Source organism: Triticum dicoccoides, chromosome 5B (assembly GCF_002162155.2).
Source record: "Triticum dicoccoides isolate Atlit2015 ecotype Zavitan chromosome 5B, WEW_v2.0, whole genome shotgun sequence".
Lineage (NCBI taxonomy): Eukaryota > Viridiplantae > Streptophyta > Magnoliopsida > Poales > Poaceae > Triticum > Triticum dicoccoides.
The window spans coordinates 614933419-614953042 of NC_041389.1; positions in this window are offsets into that span (position 1 = coordinate 614933419).

Genomic DNA, 19624 nt, shown 5'->3' on the forward strand with positions numbered 1-19624 from the left:
AGCAGTTCAGTGGCTGTGTTTTTTTTTCTGAAGGGGGGTTGGGGGCGTTTTGGGGGTCTTGTAGGGTTAATTTAGGGGTTTCATATATTGTGTTAGCTCGCTAATAGAGATGAGTGTCCTCTCTTATCTCTTTGCTTGGTCGACGCTACGTATAGACTTGACACGCTAGCTAGCTAGTAAGCAAATGAAGGAAACCATTAAGTACAGAAGATCGTCATGAACATTTACACAGAGAGAAGTGATCGACCTCTCCTTCTCCGATAGATTGGTCAAACAACAAGTTTTCGTATATCTATCCGACGCTACTGGATATATATATATATGTACAATATAAGATCTCTTACGTCCCCTAACATCTGAACTCAACTTTGACATGGTATTCTCCGTGTTTGTCGATGACGTGGTCAAGAAAGAATCCCGCCAATTCCTCTTGAATTGCTCGTATGCGATCTTGTGGTAGGAGTTCATCCCGCATCTGCCACATCTAATTTTAACAAGGGGTTCAATACATATATATGAATGAAATTGAACACAAATGATGGTACTAAAATAAAATTGTGAATATCATTGCTTACACACTTCATATTGTTGTTTAGAGTAGCCCCGCTCACAGGTGGTGTGGTGGATGAACTCGAAAATGTAGTATCCACACAAATCATTCTCGGGTTCCTGCCACAACCACTTTACAAGAAATAGAGGTCAATCAAATTGATAAGCAAGCGTGATGAATGGTATTGATGAAACTAGCTAGAATCAATGGGAGATGCGCGAAACTAGCTAGTAGCTACTACATACTTTCGGCTGGTCAAATCGCAGTTGCGCTGGCAGTCCCGAAGCTTGTGCGGTGAACTTTTTCCAAACCCTGCCAGACAAAGAAAACAATTACTTGATATCAGGAAATGAACAAAGTTGCCGATATTGTGCGATAATGATCGATTGAACTTACTTCTCAAGCATGTTAGTCATGGTCGCATACTCCTCCAGACTTTTTTCGTTTGGAGTCTATGACGGTTACTAGTCCCGCTCAAGCTTAATCTCTAGCAGAATAAAGTGGAATTTGCACACGCATGCATAACTCATCAATTACATTACTATAACCTCGAGTGATAAGGGAAACTAAATATGCACAAGATAGTAACACTTACTTGTATCCATAACGAAAGAGTATTGTAGCTTTGTTTTGATTTCGAAGTAACGATGCGAGCAACTTGGCATCGGTTTGTCTGGCATCATGTTTAACACTCCATTCATCCATGAGATTTGTGTTAATGAACCCAATATCACCTACTTGTCTGTTCTTCAATTCGGCGATCTTCTATCTGCATAATATAGTGAGGATAATTATATATACATGCAATGAAAGAGCTGAGCTATATATAGAGACTTAACTAATTACAGAGAAGTAGTACTTACAAACAGTAGCAAGTGATGATTGTTTTATCGATGGCCTTTTGATTGAAAAACTGGAAGAACTCCTCATATGGAACTAACAACACATCAATTCCAACGAGGTCGTGCTCCTCTTTAACCGATAGCGACAAAGTATTTTTCCTAGACTTCCTGCAGATGTCCATGTACCAATCATGGAATCTTCGCATCATCGTTGATAGGGAAGTACCAGGTATGATGAGAGGCTTCCCATGCTCGAATCTTAATGTGTCCACCTCCATTGTTTCAAAAATTATTGCATCCTCGTCGGTCATGTAATCTCCAAGATTGGTATAACCGGGCAGCAACCCCAGAAGATTGAGCGGGGGGCACGATTGCTTCTTTTGTTCACCAAGCTGGGGAATTTGTTTCCCTTTTCTTCGTTCTGCTAGCCTCCCGCCTATGGCTGTACTGCTAGATGCTGGAGCAGCCGGAGCATCTGTGGCTGTCTTCTTTCGTTGGTGAAGAGGCGGAGCAGCCGGAGGCGGACTGCTACGACGCACCGGAGAAGCCGGAGCGGCGGCGTCTATGTTCCACCGTCGCTTACGAGGCGACGAAGGAGGAGGTGCACTGCTCGGACGCGCCGGAGCAGGCGGACAAGGAGGTGGAGTATTGCCACCCTCATGCGCTGGAGCAGGAGGCGGGCTGCTCGGATGCGCCGGAGCTGGTGGAGAAGGACCTGGAGTACTGCCGCCCTCACTCACCGGAGCAGGAGGCGGAGTGCCCTGATCACTCGCCAGAGGAGGAGGAGGAGGCAGAGTGCCCAACTGACTAGCAGGATCCGTGAAGTTCAAAAGCTTGATGTGCTCCTTCCGCCATAGACACGGAGTATGCATAGCAAGACCCAGCTAAGTCTCCCCGCACTACAAAAAAAAAGACACATCCGTGACATTTTGGGCCGAACGATTTTTTTTCTATCATACATATGACACTTCTATGACGATAATTGTAACAAAACCTGGTATCATCATAGATGTGGTGGGCTCCTACTTCTATGACAAAAAATCATGACATAAAATCGGCTTTTCGTCCTGGGCAGGCCGGAGACGCAGCTGCATGACATTCTTTGGGCCATCCATGACGGAAAAAACCGTGGTAGAAGCGAGGGGGAGGAAAATTTCAGGGAGTTGCCGGTTACGGTGGGAGGTCGGGGCCGAGCAATGCGCGTTTCTCTCGTACACGTGCGAGGCGTTGGCTCTAACTGAACCCGAGCGAGGCGTTGGGCTCTAACTGAACCCGAGAGATTGCACTGCAGGCTACGCGTTACTGAACTCGAGCGATCGATCGATGGCTGTTAACTGAAGCCGATGGAGTGATTCCTTTGCTACTGCTGCTAACTGAAGCCGATCGATTGAATGAACAATGAGCGTTGGGGGGGGTGGGGGTGGATGAACAGTGAGCGGTGGCGTTGCCTCTGGATGAATAGGACCCTGTGGTGTGGAGGGCTAGATGAACAGTACACGGTGGAGGGGTGGCCGTGGAGGGGTGGTTGAACAGGACCCCGTGGTGTGGAGGGCTGGATGAACAGTAGACAGTGGAGGGCTGGATGAATAGTAGACAGTGGAGGGATGGATGAACAGTAGACGGTGGAGGGGTGGTTAAACAGTAGCTGGTGGAGTAGCGCGTGGTGGAGGCTGGATGAACAGGAGCCTGTGGAGGCTGGAGGAGGTCGACGGTAGCCCATGGAGGCTGGAGGAGGTCGATGGTGGAGATGAACAATATCTCGTGGAGTCCCGTTTTGCGGTACGCCACACCCCTCCCGATGAACAGGACCCCCGTTTCGACCGTAGCGCTCCAACACAAGTCTGTTTCGTTCGTTTTGTGGTACGCCACACCCCTCCCGATTAACAGGACCCCCGTTTCGACCGTAGGAGGTCTGTTTCCTCCATTTTGCGGTACGCCACACCCCTCCCGATCAACAGGACCCCGTTCCGAACTTAGGAGGTCCGTTTCCTTCGTTGTGCGGTACGCCGGGCCTCGTTTCCATCGCCTGTTCCGTCCAAGCCCTCCCAATGAACACGACCACGCATTCCGTTCCGACCCAGCCGGTTGGCTCCCCATGAACACGACGACAACGTTGTTTCTCCGTTCCGACCCAGCCATGTACGTATGCGCGAGTAGGCGTTCGAGACCCTACCCGTATGTACGTACGTGGCCGTATTTTCTTTCTTGCACCCTCGCCGTTGTACATGCTACGTGCGCGCCTCTACTACGACCCGTGCGCGCCTCTCCTACGACACGTGCGCACCTCTACATCGACCAGTATGTACGTACACGTTCGCGACCAGAATGACAATGCTACGTACGCTTCGACCAGGTGGGTCCCGACTGTCAGGCACTTCCTTGCTTGCGAAGATGTAGCTGGTGGGTCCCAGCAGTCAGGGGGGCATTTCATTTTGTTTTTTTTGCCCGGACGCACTTCCTTGCGTGCGAAGATGTAGCTGGTGGGTCCCAGCAGTCAGGGGGGCGAATCGTTTTTTTTGGACGCACTTCCTTGTGTGCGAAGATGTAGCTGGTGGGTCTCAGCAGACAGGGGGGAATGTTTTTTTCGTGAAATACGGTGGCCCGTCCGGTGGGACCCCGCTGTCAGGTGGAGGAATAATTATTTTGCGCGTAATAAGGAGGCACTTCCTTGCTGCGGCCGTGGACCCAGCTGTCAGCCTCTCCACGTACAGTCCATGTCCGTTGGAAGCCATTCCTTGACCACGTTGACCACGCCACGCTGAGAGCACCAGGGCGGTGGATGACGGCGAGGCCTAGGAAGGGGACGACACGGAGCCGGGGAAGATGCGGCAGTGGATGCCTACGCGTAGAGGAGTATGAGGGTTCACTCGTTCGGCTGCGGTGTGAGGCTGCTATCGCCGCAGAATAACAGGGGGTGTGGGTGCGTAGAGGGATGGCCTGGCCAGCGGTGGGAGTAGTAGGGGGCGGTGAGGCCTCCGCGTCATCACAGCCGGCCACGGGCGAAAGGAGCAGGCGGCACGACCGGCGCTGCTTTGGGCGCCTGGAGCAAGAAGACCAGAGGTTGAAGAAGCACTACGGCCGTTGGATGGACATCGTACGGTCACTAGAGCTAGAATCGTTCATATATTGACTAAAGTTGACAAAGGCCTCCATCCCAATCAACTTAGTAGGCCGACAAGTCAGCCTCCCACCAAGGTTGGTCCCAGCTAGCAGGGGGTATTCATTTTTTTGTGCGTAATAAGGAGGCACTTCGGGGTCTGAGCTGACAGTGGCCCGTCCTGTGGGTCCCAACAGTCAGGGGAAACGTTTTTTTTGTGAAATACAGGTGGCCCGTCCGGTGGGTCTCAGCTTTCAGGTGGAGGAATAATTATTTTCCGTGTAATAAGGAGGCACTTCCTTGCGGCTACCGTGGACCCAGCTGTCAGCCTCACCACGTACAGTACTCTTCCGATGGAAGTCGGTCGTTGACCACATTGACCATGCCGCGCCGAGAGCACCACGCTGGTGGACAACGGCGAGGCCTAGGAAGGGGACGACGCGAAGCCGGGGAAGACGCGGCAGTGGAAGCCCGCGCGGAGAGGAGTACGAGGGTTCACCGGTTCGGTTGCGGTGTGAGGCTGCTGTCGCCGCAGAATAACAAGGGGTGTGGGTGAGTAGAGGGATGCCCTGGCCAGCGGTGGGAATAGTAGGGGGCGCTGAGGCCTGTGCGTTAGCACAGCCGGCCACGGGAGGCGGGAGGCGGTCCCGCCGGCGCTGCTTTAGCGGCTAGAGCAAGAAGATCAGAGATTGAAGAAACACGACGGCCGTTGGATTGACATCCAACGGTTACGTCTGCTAGAATCGTTTGTTGACATGGTATATGATAACTAAAAAAATCTTGCATACGCGTCAACTAAACAGGCCCACAAGTCAGACCACTCCCTTTTTTTAATAATTTATATATAGCTCATGGCAACTTCTTATGCAATTTATTGCAGTCGTTTTTTTTGGTTGGCCAGGGCCAATTTCGCATATTTCTGTGGGTTCCAAACTATTTTTAATACCGAAATGTCAAGCCAGATTTAAAGTACTTTGAAGATATATTTAAATTAGATTAATGCCCAGTGAAATAGGAATCTGAAAATGTGAAAAAAATCAGAAATTATAAAGTAATTGCCAATTTGTCATATGTTTTTATATTTACAACCCATTTCATATTACTTTCAAGATTTGCAGGCGTCTTAAAAGAGTTGCAGCCCATCAGGGCGTAGAAAAATAAGTAGGTCTGGATTGGGTATTCTTTAGAAAAAATAAACTGGGCTCATTTTCACAAAGAAAAAATACCCGGGTTGGTCACATGGTGAACATAAAATATAAGCCTGGGCTAGACGGGCCATAGCCCAGTTCAAACCCTGCTCCGTCTCAACAGTACCAAACAAAATAAATACTGCTCGAGTAGCTACATCCTAGCTGTCAGCCGATCTTGTGTTGTTCTCTTGTCTATTGACTATATACGCTCACAATGTCGTGGGTCCCAGATGTCAGGAAAACACTAGGAGGAAGCATTTTATTTTTCCATACGCTGACGTGGTGGGCCCCTACTGTCATCCTCTCCACGGACTTCTGCCGATTCCTGTTGTTTGTTGACCATGTTGACAACGCGAGAAGGCAGCGCCACGGCAAGCGCACCAAAGCGCGCGGAGGACGTCGGCGTTAACGATTTAGGAGACGGTGGGGCAGCAATGTGTGTGCTGAGGCGCAGCCAGCCGTGGGAGGCGGAAGCAGGTGGCAACGCCGGCGCTGGTTTGGTTTTGGCGGCTGGAGGAAGACAGGACTGAAGCAACACGACAGACTGTAAAAGCAGCAGGAGTACTTGACAACCTTAACTGAAACCAGCAGGGGCACTTAACAACCAAAGCTAAAAGCAGTATGAGTACTTATACAGGTTCGACCGTACAAAGCACGCCTCGAATAGTGCTACTTTGCCTACAGTTAACCAAGGGTGAGGCCGCCAAGCCCCAGTTAATCAAGGCCCAGGCGCCACCCCGCGCATCCACAACCTTCTGAAAGCGGCTTCATCTCGCAACGTGGTCAATAAATAGGATATTCGCTTTAGAGCCATGGAAAAGCATGAACATAATCTTCTGTCCTATTCTCCAAGATGGACGGGCCTTCATTATTTGAGACCACCCACGAATAAGTATCTTTTCACCTCCAAGGGGAATTGAGTAGGTCAACATAAACATCATGTTTTGACCAAGCGCAAGTCTAACCCGACCATGGTCAGGCATCTGTATAGGAACAATAGAACTTGGCAGTTCCTGTTTCAAGAAGATCACAGCTGTAAAACTGTGTATAAGCAATAGTTTATGAACAACATATATAACAGAAAACAGCTCGTACCATAAGTTTCTCGACACAGTTGGACCTGTTCAACGAGTGCAGCAGTGGCACACATATCCCACGTGGCCTTCCACCATTGAAACGCCCCACAAAGACCTCAAGACGATCAATAAAGTGTAGGAACTTGTGGATGTCAATCCAGTCAACTTCAGTGCCATTAGTAACAGCCGAGTTATTACAGAGTAACAAACGAGCAGACTGCTTAACTCTGAAAAAACCTACATGTGCCACCAATTATAAGAAAATATTAGTTAGAAGTAGCATCTTCGTGAGAGATTCGTTGCTACTTCTAAAGTTAAATTGTGATTAGTTAGACATAATAGGTGGATTAAGAAGTAAACGAGGCAACAAGAAAGAACCAGATACAAAACTAACATGGATGAACAATTGGAACGACGTCAGGGTGGAAGATCGCAGTGAAGATGAGACCAGGTTCTGCTATTTCCATCAACATTTGTGCGCCAACTTTCATTTCGTAACACTTGAGAAAGTTTATCCAAGTTCAGCCATAAAAAAGAAGCGATCTTCTTGGTTCATGAACCCAACTCGGAAGTAATATCCATGGATTGTCTTCACTGTGACCATTAAACTAGTGTATTCCATTATGGCAAGGCCGAGCATCTTGAGTACATGTGTTCTGGCAGAGCAAATAATACACTGCAGGAATAATAATATGAGAACATAGCATGTTCAAAAAAAACCCACCCTCCCGGATAGAGAAGAGGATTCTAGGAACATACTGAGCGCGTTTCAAAATGTTGTGGTAGGATGAGAAGGAACAAGTGCGGCATCTCGTCAAAGGCGCAGAAATCTGTAGGGTACTCGCACTTTGGGCACTGCAACTGAAACACACTAGATTCAGTATGAAGAAAAATGCATCAATGGCGGCGGCTGCCATCCTAGGATTACCTGCGACCAAGGGACTTGGATTTATCGGGGATGGATGAAGAATTCGTACCTGGTTCTCCATGAGAAAACCCTATGCAATCGCCGAGCGGGGGTTTTCTTTGAACAAGCAGACGAGGGAGAAGGGGATTCAGGCCCAGTGAAATATTGCCGCTTCGTCCGTCCAACTTACTGCTAAAGCTGGAAAGGGGGGTTGTGATTTGACGGCTCATTGGGCATTACTGCGGCGCTATGACCGGGGTGTGTCTACCGTGAAGTTGTGCACTCTAATTTGTGCATATGGCACGTGGACCCCGTTGCCGGTTGCCCCACATATCAGCGAAAGGAAGTAGATAGACAGGAGTAACTAGTTACACATAAATATATTTTTTGACAGATAGATACTCCCTCTGTAAAGAAATATACAAATCTTTTATATCACAGGCTCACTTTGCCGAGAAATGTACTCCCTCTACAACGCACGGGCATTATGGGGGTTCAGCTTTTTTTATGGGGGTTCAGCTGAGAATATAATACTCAGATAGGCTCACGGTTCTGGACTTTGGGCCGCAGGCCGACCCTGCATGTTTGGGGGCCCATGTGTTCTACCTCAGCGCTTTTTATATTGCAAGAGATCGGTAGTGCGCTGGTTTTAGATGCTGTCGCAAGGCAAATACACAAAATTGAATAAAGCACGACAGATGTTGGAATGAAATCGAATGACAATTCCTAACCAACAATCAGAGTTGCAATTCTATCAATGATATACCATGTGATAAATAAACTATCGTACTACTTATACACACAGGACACTTGTTTCACCATGCCAGATTATTACATCAAAATCTTTAGGAGGATAGATCAGTTCGGCAGTTGCGTGCTGCTACTGAAGAATTTCAAAGTTGATTTGGACCAGCTCTCCTTGCCGAGAAAGTTCGATTTTGACATCATCCCCTACCGCAAGATATGATTTAGATTTGAACCTTGACCATCCTTTAGCATCAATCATCATGCGACCATCCTTTGTACTTATGTTATATTGAGCAGGTTCATTCAGACCAAGGCTGCGCATGGTAAGAGAAACTTGGCCGCGGTCGCCCGGATTGTTGAATGACTCCCTCATTGCTCTAGGAATTCTCAGTTTGCAAACAAGAAGACATACCCGAACAGTTAGATCAACACAGTGAATCATGTGAAACAACATGGAAAGAAAAAATAACGAAGCACTTGAGCGGCCAATGCTTACCAAGAAGGTGGACATGTCGGTTTTTGTAAGGACTTTGGTATATGAAGTGCGAACTGCAGCCCAGTCTGTTGCCGGTGCAACTGCATGGGCCAGACCAAATGCAAGTGCAAGTGTTGGTGCAGGTGCCGAAGCCGCTGCTGCTGCCGGAGATGGTGCTCCTTGTAGAGCTGGTGCCGGTGTCAATGCCCGATCCTCCGGTAGATTAGACTGATCCGCTGACGCGGTCGGTGCCTAATCCTCAGCTAGATCAGACTATGCTGCTGCCGCTGTCAGTGCTAGAGCAACTGTCGGTGCTTGATTTGTGCGTGACAGCGGCGATCGTCTCTGGTCTGCTATGATCAGCTTTCTAACTTGACTAGGATCCGTGACCGTGATCCAGGTTTTTTCTTCATTTCTTTTAAACGCGAGAAGGACTAATTGTGGCGTTTTTGTTAAACCAAACTGTAGTTCATCATAGGGATTCAGCTTGTACTCAGACAACAGATTGATCCAATTTTTTCCAGTAATATAAGTGATGGACAGTGCCTTCGTTAGTGACACGACATAAGAAGTGAAACCTACAAAAATAGCCATCGTAGAGCAAACCAAACGGTTTATTCTCTGATGAATATCACATGGCAAAACCTGCATCGTAAAATTGCAGGAAAAGAAAGAAAACATGACATTAAATCAATAAGATTTAGACAGTAAATCAATAAGATTTACTTGATGTGACACGAGTGAATCCTTACCAGGAAATCACTATGTTGAAGTACTAAACATAAGATTGATCGTCCAACTACGCGTGGCATGCAGGGGCCCTGCCTACTCCCACAAGCAAGACAGTCCAAAGGTCGTGACAAACCGTATGGACCGAACATCCATGGGACTAGAAATCCCGGTGGGTGCCATAAACCCTGCAATGCATACAGATATTGGAGTGTAACCATAATTGATAAACCGTCCTGACAAAAAATATGATCTGGATACTTCAAAATGTACAGACTGAATTGAGTGGACAGACATTAACATAGACCGTTCTCAGGAGTGAACACAGACCAAAAGCGGCAGTACTAATAAACAATACAGGGTTCACAAACACAAATCAAGTACTGAACAATAGTAGTTACTACAGACAAGCAAAGTTGCACTAACTAAACTCTGCAGACTATTTCTTGCCACCGACCTACGGGATGAACCCCGCATAATTGACTAGGCCATGGACTTCGTGTGAGATGTCTACATGCACCATCACCATCTTGTCAACCTTGGAGAACCTAACAGAGTGGTCTTTACACTCATAAACATGATGATGAAGACAGGCTGCATCAGATTTGTTGGGAAGATTTACAAGAACCACACCCTTCGTAATCGAAGGCACAGCCAGGAAATTGTTGTGGTCAAGTACAACCTCGAGAACATGCCTGACAACAATGCTACAGGAAAACACTAGTTTAGGACACGTGGCGACAAGGACACAACAGCTGGATAGTTCAGCAGTAGAACTCATCATCATGTCTTCCAGTTCACAGGGCATGAGTTTGAGAACTTCATCTCCACCGCGGACCTGGTTCTAATTCAAACGGAAATCATATTTTATTACTACCTCCGTTCAGAAATATAAGATGATTTTCGATATTATACTCCATATATGACTACATATACGCACAGAAATGAGTGAACAAAGACACTAGAACATGTCTTCAAAGGCATGAGAGCAGAGGGATTACATGCAATATCCATAACACAAGTTACTGAGGCAAATATACCCTCTTAAAAGGTACTCCCTCCGTCTGGGAATACTTGTCATCAAAATGAATAAAAGGATATGTATCTAGACGTATTTTAGTTCTAGATACGTCCCTTTTTATCCATTTCGATGACAAGTATTTTTGGACGGAGGAAGTAGCATTGATGTTCATAAATTACTCCCTCCTTCCCAAAATTATTGGCTTAGATTTGTCTAGATACGGATGTATCTAATACTAGATACATCCGTATCTAGACAAATCTAAGACAAAAAATTTGGGACAGAGGGAGTAGTTGAAAGTAATCTATAAGAAATCAGTGTCAACCTCTCGCACGTTTTGGTCAAAAGAGGAATTTAGAACTGTCATTTGGCACACTAAAATCACATGCAAGATCACCCAGAAAGTTGTACTACCAGTACTAGTACTGCGTGTTAGATGAAAAAACATGATCAAGATCGAGAAAAAGATTTTCAACAAGAGACATTACCTGGACTTGCTTAATGAGGGATCCCGGAGAGGGGGGCTTGGACAGGGCGATGGCTTTGAGCTTGTCTGCGATAGTATCGGTGGGGTGCTTGCGCTTCGTACCATGAGCCTCGACGGTTTTGGCCAGAGCCATAGACATCACGTCGGCCGGTGCTCTAGCGTCCATCCAAGAGAGTAAGCTGAGAGAGAAGAGTGAAAGGAGGAATGAGATGAGGGAGAAGCGAAGCGAGTGGGGGTTTTCTTCAAGAGAGGAAGCTGAGAGAGAAGAGTTAAATGATGGTTGCTTCGTCCGTCCAACTTACTACTGGAAATGAGGGGTTTTCTGATTTGACGGCTCATTGGGCATTACTACGGCGGTTTGATCAGGGTAGTCTACCGTCACTCTACTATGGAGTAATTTAGTGCATGGCTGGTGGACCCAGGTGCTGGCTGTCCCACACGTCAGCGAAAGTGAGTAATTTAGTGCATGGCTGGAGGAGGATCCGCACGGTAGAGCGTGTCCACTATTTTTCATTCTGAAGAAAAAAATGAATACAGAAACGTTTCCACTCTTACGACGGAGGAGTGCGAAACACGGCAGCCACTTGAACATACACAGTGCTCCTACTACTAGGCATGTGCAGTGGTTCATACGTCAGTACTACACAATCTTGTTGCTAGTGTAGTAAGATTTGACGATAACAAATGATGTTGTGCGCATGTCAACTACTCCTATATGTAACATAGCACCGCTTTTTCGACTGTCCGGTCGAGAATGAACGGTGAGATCAATGTTAACAGAACTAGGTCCACAACGCACGGAGAGTACGGTGCTATAGTACTCCATGAAACATGAACCATATGAAGCACATCCTATAGTGTTAGACAGGGTGTATGAAGGGTGCATGGGATGGGAGCAAAAGTTCCCTTCTCGACCCACTTTTGGGTGTTTGGTAGAGTGAATGAACCATGAAGGGTGCATGAGTCCACACTAGTAGGTTGACCAAAATACACGAAGAGGAAACAACTATATTGAGATGAGAATGCAACCAAACACACCCACATGCTTTGTGCTACAGTGACTGATCTGCACCGTCTGAGTTTGATCCAACGGTCATGTTGCACCGAGACATGGACATGCCCATGCAGAGGGCGCCTTAACACCACCGAAGTCCCTCTGCTTCTCGAGGCGCACGATGTTGGTGATGTAGGGTGCAACCGCCCGTAGAGCCCGCTCCCAGTCGATGGGAGCTAGCTCGTCAAAGACGGCTTCCAATGGCACGAATGGATTCCGGTGACGGAGCCCTGAAAGGATTTGCCCGGCAACGGCGACGGCAGCCCACAACCCCTCCTTGTCCAGCTCATTCCCCACCATCACGCGGGGACGGCTCAGCTCCTTGGTGATATAGGTGAAAAAGGAGACCAGGTCAGGAAGCCGCAGCTCGTTGAAGTCAACCGGGTGGTCGAACAGGTTTAGCCCGACGGCCGGCATCGTCGCGCTGGCACGACGGTAGGCATCGCGCAACCGCAACACGTGTGTGGCAACTTGGTTCACCAAGTGGCTGAGGCGATCCTGGACCTCGTCACGATCGGCCTGCTCGCGCTCCACGCGGCTCCCCTAACGGCTTATTGTATCTCCTGCTTTCTGCAGCAACACCGCCGACGCCTCGAGAATCTTTGTGGTGGACGCCTGCCGCTTTTGAAGCTCCATGAACTCCCTCACATAACGGAGGAGCATGGCACTCCTCTCCTCCTTGAGCTCACGGAGCTCCACGTCCTTGGCCCTGAGCTCCGCATCCTTGGCATGGAGCTCCTGTGTCAGGCGCCTCACCTCGGACTTCGTGATCTGCTACGCCGCCATGGTACCAGGTAGAAGCAATGGGGAGAGGAAGCAAAGGGGGCGAAACGGCTGAAAGGCAATGCAATCTACGGGAAGGCGGAGAGAGACAGCCGAGGAGCGAGGAATCTTTTTGTTTTCACCATGGTAAAACACCAGTCGACGACTTCTCACATCAAGGAGCAGTGGTTTTTTACAGGCGGATTCATCATGACTAATTGCTGCCGCGCCTGCTCCCGTCAATCGAAAAATTAAAAATCCTGCCACGCCTCCTCCCGTCAATCAAAAAATTAAAAATCCTGCCACACCCAAACACCAGAGCAACGCCGCGACGTATATTTAAATTTACCTGCCGGCAAGTAGATAAAAAAAGGGGTGAAAAAACAAATGTGGCGGCGGCCTAGCTAATTGGTCGAACTAGCCCAACTAGCTAGCCACCGTGCTTCACTGATGTACTTGGCGGGAAAGGTGGTCTTTCGTGATTTGATGACTCATTTACTTGCTTTGGCGCTACGACCGAGGAGGACCCAGAAAACGCGTGGTAGGGCGTGCCACGGCAGGAAGAATATATGCGTGCACCACCCGGGAAGACCCGGAAACCGCGCGGTAGGGTGTGCCACGTCTCAGCACGGAGGGAAAATGTGCGTGTAAAAATATACTATATCAAACGTAGTACCTATGGTTTGACCTTGGGACCCAGCCAGTCGGTCGAAAACACCCCACTAGCCACACAGCTTCATCATGCAAACGTGGCACGGTTAGCTCCATCTCGACCAGCCACAACGTCTCTTGTTCTAGGCGATTCTTCTATTTTCCAAGCTTTTTTTAGTTGTAATAACACCACGGCAAGCTAGCGCCGCTCTTCGTGTGTGCCAGTGCAAAGGTTAGACGATGGAGAGAAGAGAGATTGAGATCGCAGACCTAGGACCCACCAGTAAGTGAGACAATGGTCATGCACATATTGATGAGGCACTCCCTCTACTCTATTCAACGCAAGTACCATATAAAATCAAGTTATGGGACAAAGCCAACAACCGTTCGTTTTTTCAGGCTATCGACTTATGCTTTGTAGTCCAGGTTGCCAGTTCGAATCTCGTCTTTCAGATTTGTTAGTTTTAGGTCCAAATTTGATTAATGACAAGTGGGACCCCCGTGTCTTGTTCCGATATTTTAGTGTAGGATGGTTTTTTTGAACAAACACTTTGCGCGGTTAGACAAGTAACGGCACGAATTACACGTATTTTGCAAGTTTTCGAACAAGAATGATAGTGGCATAGAATATCACATCCACCCCACAGCTTAGATACTATGGTGATACGAGTTTTTACACCGTTGGAAGTGAGATCCAATGTCTTGGGAGAAGTCTTTGTGATTATGCGCAATTTCCAAACTCTCCAAAGGTTTTTTTTGCAAATAAAATATTCAGGCCTCGTGTGTGCCGCTGCATCTTTATCCAACGGCTCCCCGGTGCTCATATTAGGTGCTCCTCGTAGCTTAATTACCCGCTACGGTGATATGAGCATCTAGGTCGTATGATCAATGATCAGATGGCACATGCATAGTACTTGTATTTTCTGCGCATTTCCCAAACTCTATCAGCCGTATATTGCAAAAACATTCAAACCTCCTACTGTGGGCCGTTAGATCTCAGTGAACTCGTATCACCATAGAATCTACGGTGCGGGAGCACCTCATACTCTCCCGTGCGAGAACACATAAGGTGCTATCGCGGCTTGGATGCTACGGTGATACGACCTTGGAGGTCGTTTGATCTGAGATCCAATGGCATCTGACCAGTCTTTGTGCTTGTAAGCAGTGGCCGAACTCTTTTGGGGCTTTTCTGCAAAAAACCATTCGAACCACCGAGGAGGTGTTGGGTCACAAATCCAACGCCTCCCAAGAGCTTGTATCACCAAAGCATCTAAGGTGTGGTAGCACATGGTATTCTTACATACAGGAGAATATGATGTCCTCCTTCATCTTAGATGCTACGGTGATACGAGCTTCGAGGTCGCTGGATATGGGATCAAAGGGCATCTAAGTAGTTTTTGTACAAATTGTGTGCAATTCTCAAACTCATCAAGGTTTCCTGCAAAAAAATTAAGACACATCATGTGAGCTGCTATATCTCAGATCTACAAGCTCCAAGCAACTCGTATCGGCATATAGCATCTAAGGTATGGGGGCACATGATATTCTCCCGGGGAGGAGGGGTGGGGCGTGCACAACCAATTGGTGGTTGGGAGGGTGGGGACAAATATAATCTAAACAACCCTAAACAGAGCTCCACAATTTTATCTAAGGTCGAGGGGTTGACCCCCAACAATCATAGCTCTGCCTAAACACAACATTTGCATGTACTGTAGTACTAGACTTAATACTCATGTTTCAGTTTCATGTTCATTTTAAATATTGAACTGAGGACCATGAATGTCTTACATTTTACTCCCTTCGTTCCTAAATGTTAGTCTTTTTAGAGGCTTCAAATGGACTGGCACATACAGATGTATATAGACATATTTTAGAGTCTAGATTCACTCATTTTGCTCCGTATGTAGTCACTTGTTGAACTCTCTAAAAGACTAATATTTAGGAATAGAAGGAGTATTTTTGAATTCGTGTCATACATGCATGGGTTGGAAAAATAGATGCACTATAATTATTGGATTGTTGTTGTGTTCGTGCGTGTGTGAATCTGTGTGTGTGTGTGTGTGTGTGTGTGTGTCTGTGTGTGGTCATATGCTTGATACATACAAAGTTTTCTCACCTCCATATTGTTCATCCTTTAAATTTGAATTTGCATTGGAAAACTTACTAGGGATACCATGAAATGTGAAATCCACGTTGAGATCACTATATCACAAACTCACTCTAATTCAACATCTCCTCATAAATCAATTACCACGTTGAGATCAGTATTTGCAAGGAAAATATGGGTATTGTAATACACATAGATTCGTTCGGCAATTAAAAAGGTTCCTTTTGTATTCTTGAATGGTAGGACCCAATGGCGTACCAGCCAGACCTTGGCTCGTGTTGATCCTAAAAAAACGGGCTCGTGTCCTTCGGTGGCGTGCGTGGTACGCACATTAGGCAACCCCAACCAGTCGAGCCTCAGCGTTTCAAGTCGAAATATCTGGCGGCCAGAATTCCAGCCCTAGGAAATTCCCCTCATGTCCCCGATCCATAATGACTACCGATGAACAACCGAGGGATGCTTTAGTAACTAGACAACGTTAACTACCGTGCCGAGCACAGTTCAATTCCCTCGGTCGCCGCTCATCAAGGTCACCCGTCAACTGCATTGCCTAGTACTACTACTACTACACCAGGATGAGCACAGAATAGAGCCCATTTTTTCGTGCCTAGTACTTGAGTTAATATATCAGGCAATGCACTGGTACGCAGGGATTATTCTTTTACAGTTTATAGGGCTTATCTCAAAATTTTAGTTTTCCCATTTTATAAGTCTCAATTTGGTTGTTCCCCATCACATGTTCAGATTTCAAGATGCAATAAATCATTACGTGCAAGAATTAATAGAAAATTAACCAATGCATGTACTTTATGCATGCATGCATTGCAATTCATGCATACGTAAACACAATTTTGGAGGAAAACAAGCGCATTAATTGAGTGGTTTTGTAAACTACAACAATTATTCCACCACTCACCATCTACCTTGGTTGGTGAGATTTTTGAATTGAGCCCTATAAACCGGAAAGGAGGTTTAACTAAGCAAAATGTTTGACCAAATTCATTCTTAAGAAATACAACAGGACAGATGTACGGCTTGAAAATTTATTGCATGATACATGTTATGATATTGTTTCGAATCCTGGATCTTCAATTTCAGAAAATCCAAAAGTGAGCATAAACGTTAAGGCGAACGCTTTCACTATTGAAACCATGGGTGTTTATGTCCCACCACGAGTCCCCGCTTCTCATCGGCAGGTGCCGTCCCAACAAGCGTGTGAGTCGACGGGAGGCGTGCGAGCAGACCGCTGTGCAGACTCACCGGGAGGCGAGCCCTTTGACCAGGCTCCGCGGCCCACCGTCGTCCCAACTGCTCCCACTTTTAATGTCACCGGCGCCGCAGTTTAAAATCAACCCCGCACTACCCGGTATCGCTACAATCCTCTCTCTTCCTCTCCGATTCTCCTGTCGTCTACCTCCAACTAGCCTGACATAAATGTACGCCATGCCGCATCATGATGGTCTGCCCTTAGTTTTCCAGTTTCATGAGGAAGACACCCAGCCGGAGTCTCAAGAACATAAGGCGCTTTGGGACGAGCTTGAACTGGCCTTGTGGGAAGACGCCGTGCCTGTCCCCGCTCCCGTTCCGGCTCCCGTCGCCCCGACTGCGCCAGCACCCATCCCGTGGCATTGATGGGCTGGGAGCCGCACATTGTCGCCGAGCTTGATGCCAAGGGGTTCCACAAGGTCCCCGCTGACTCACGCCCGTGCACCTGCCAGCACATGTGCCTGCGCGTGCACTGACGCGCACGCCCGCGCCGGTGCCCGTGCACCTGCCAGCGCATGTGCATGCACGTGGACTGACGTGCGCGCCCATGTCGGTGCCCTGCACATGAATGTCTCCATCGCACCGTTGACAACGCCTGTCCCCGCGCGGGTGCCAGTGCCCCCCTCAGCGGCATGGATGGCCGCCGTCGACCGCTTCCTTGCACCAACGCCAGTCGCCTCCTCCCGCCAGTTGACTCGCTCCGAAGTCCAAAACATTTTGGCCTTCCTTGAAGCTAGGCCAACGTCCAAGAGTATGCCAACAACGGCGCAAGACGCCGCCGTCGCCGTCGGTCAGTGGCCTGATGACACACAGAGCATGGTAGAGGAGCCGCTTCCCACCGCGAGACGCCTCCGCCACCGTCGCGTAATCTAAATTTGCCATGAAAAACGTTCGGATTGCCATGCTTAAAATCCGAACGTTTATCATTTCCGTTTATTTTATATCAAGCGTCGTATAATTTAAAGTCGGAGTCAGACTGAACGAAATGTATGGTTTGATCGATTGAATGTTCTGCTAGAGCCGTATCAAATTAAATATAAAATGTCATCAAGCCACATGTATTCCTTGTCATCCAACGATCTAGACTGCTTCAATGTCGAGCGCTCAGCACGTTTAGCGTGCAGTTATTTTCATGCCAAAAATAGTGCTAATCACATGACAACACACAAATAATATCCTAGTAGTTAATATCCGCATGCACTTAATATACTTCCAAATTAACGTGCATTGCACGTACACACTGACTAGTGCTGCTAGTACGTGAAACTGGTGCCGTGACTTGTGAACGCGTCCAGATATGGTCAACGGCAACATCGTCCGCGAGTTCTTCCTGTTTGCTCGTGCGTCTAAACGCAAAAGGGGAGGAGAGAGAGAGCACACATGGAACCCACCAGTAGGTGAAGGCGAATAGTACTAAAAATAATATTACATGTTATCCATTAATTAGGTTGTGGTAATATAAAAACATTATGTGAACAAAGGGGTACAACAAAGATTGCTATTCTACGTATGTTGCCTATTGACGTGCGGCTTGAAGGCCCGGTCGCATGTTCGATCCTCGTCCTTTATTTTTTAATTTGTATATGGGTCCAAATTTGTTTCATGATATGTGGGCCCCTCGGTGTGTAGTTTGTAGCACTTTAATTTGTGGGTCGAAATTTGTTCCATTCCAAGTGGACTATCAGTGTGTAGTTTTGTAGCTTATTTATAATAATTAAAGAGAACAACATAGTTTTTTCAATAATACCATGGTGCGACGTTGAAGGCGAGAAAGGACGTGCGAGAGAGCGATGACCGAGCCAGAGGGAAATCAACTAGGGGAGTTGCGTGGGTTGCAACGGTGTTTGGAGTAGTTGTGGGCCGAATGCTACGAAAATATAATCTAAACCGACCGGAATAAATGCCTACACAAATTAATCCAAGATTGGAGTGCCCCTCGCAATGTAAATCGCTCCGGCTTTGCGAGGGATGGAGAGGTAGTAGCTTCAATGCGTGGAAGATACGGTGTGAGAAAGCGAGGTCAATCGAGAGACATATAGATAGAGAGACAAAGTGAGTGTGGTCCGACATTCATTGAACAAATATATATGCTCTGGAGAGATATTGTCCGATTGAGCTTTTGGTAAGGGTGAGGCCTGTAAGATAGAGCTTGAGATATGATCCACTCACAGACGTGTAGATATATTTTGTGCGTGGGAGGAAGCAAGGTCAACCGATCACATAGGGGTCGTGCGATCGAAAGAGTGAGACAGGTTGGAGAGAGTGACCTAGATAGACGATGTGCGTGAGAGAGTATACAATATGAATAGGTTGAATTGGGCTCAAACATGGTGATATATCATTTTTGTCCGAGAAAGAGCGAGGTCAATCGAGACATATGGCGATATATATATATATATATATATATATATATATATATATATATATAGAGAGAGAGAGAGAGAGAGAGAGAGAGAGATTGAGTGAGCGTGGCCCACCATAAGGTCGAAAGAGTGGCGGCGGCTTGGATGGACTGTGCTAGATAGACAATCTACGTGAGAGAGTATAGAGTGTGTCGATCGAGGCCCGAACAGGGAGATATATCATTTGTGTGTGAAAGAAAACGAGGTTAAACGAGACTCAGATAAAGAGAGCGAGATTGAGCGAGTGTGGCCCGCCGTGCG